The following is a 1,118-nucleotide window of genomic DNA, read 5'->3' as shown; positions in this document are numbered from 1 at the left end:
TGTGCAAAAATATTTGTCACAGTCATTCTGACATAAATGTGCTACGGTTTATACAATGTATATGTCTAAAACTTCTGTTTTCACAAACCCAAAGAATTCTTGTGAGTTCTAGGGAGCCAAATTCAAAGATCCACCTTAAACAGGTCAGATACACCCCCCTCAATTCCCTGGTCCTAAATGGTGCGGGAGAATTGTCTGTATTCTGTCAATCATGTTATAAAAAAATGCTGATTGGCCAGGCAGGAAATATAGGTGGGAAAACCAGATAGGAAGTAGAAATGATATAATGAGAACAGGAGAATTCTGGGAAGGAGGAAGTTGATTCCTCCCACTCCTGCCCAGACCAGGAAGCAGCAGGATGTGATCTGCAACCACTGAAAAAGGTACTGAGCCTCATGGCTAACATAGATCAGAAAAATGGGTTAATCAAGATGTGAGAGTTAGCCACTGAGAGGCTAAAGCTAATGGGCCAATCAGCTTATAATTTATGGAGACCTATGTGTGATTTTCTTTGGGGCTAAACAGTTGTGGGGTACCGGGCTGAACAAAAACCCCAACAAGCAGGCTTCCGTTCGTGTTACACCTAAATTTTTTTTCCTTAATTTAACTTCGTCCTCTTTTCTGCTAATACCTTAAACAGGTGTAAGAGTCACCGGATATTTCCATACTACAAATACCAGACAGGAGCAGAGACCAACTATGCCAGGATGTAACCAGCACCCAGCCTTCTCAGCTTCCCCCCAAAGACTATGCCCACAAACAAGCCGGAAGAAGTCTTAAGAATCTGCGGGCTCAATTCCTTTAACCTATGGTGCCTAACCTCCTGCCTTTTTATTATAAAAAAAAGATGGGAATGTAATTGTTCTTCTGTCTCTTTAAGAGACAAGCCATGCCCACCCCTCCCACATCTGCTGAGGCAGGCAGGTCCTCCTTTTTGCTTGCAGCCTTAGTCTCTGTCTCCTTTCTGTCTCCCTCTTAAAGAGGCAGCTTACATCTCTCTCTCTCTCTCTCTCTCTCTCTCTCTCTCTCTCTCTCTCTCTCTCTCTCTCTCTCTCTTCCTTCTCCCCACTTCTTCCCTCTCCTCCTCTCTGTTTCTCTCTCTCTCTCTGTGTCTGTCT

This window comes from Microtus ochrogaster, unplaced genomic scaffold (genome assembly GCF_000317375.1).
Source record: "Microtus ochrogaster isolate Prairie Vole_2 unplaced genomic scaffold, MicOch1.0 UNK50, whole genome shotgun sequence".
NCBI classification, from domain to species: domain Eukaryota; kingdom Metazoa; phylum Chordata; class Mammalia; order Rodentia; family Cricetidae; genus Microtus; species Microtus ochrogaster.
The sequence above is the reverse complement of the archived record's forward strand: the minus strand, read 5'-3'. Positions refer to the sequence as shown.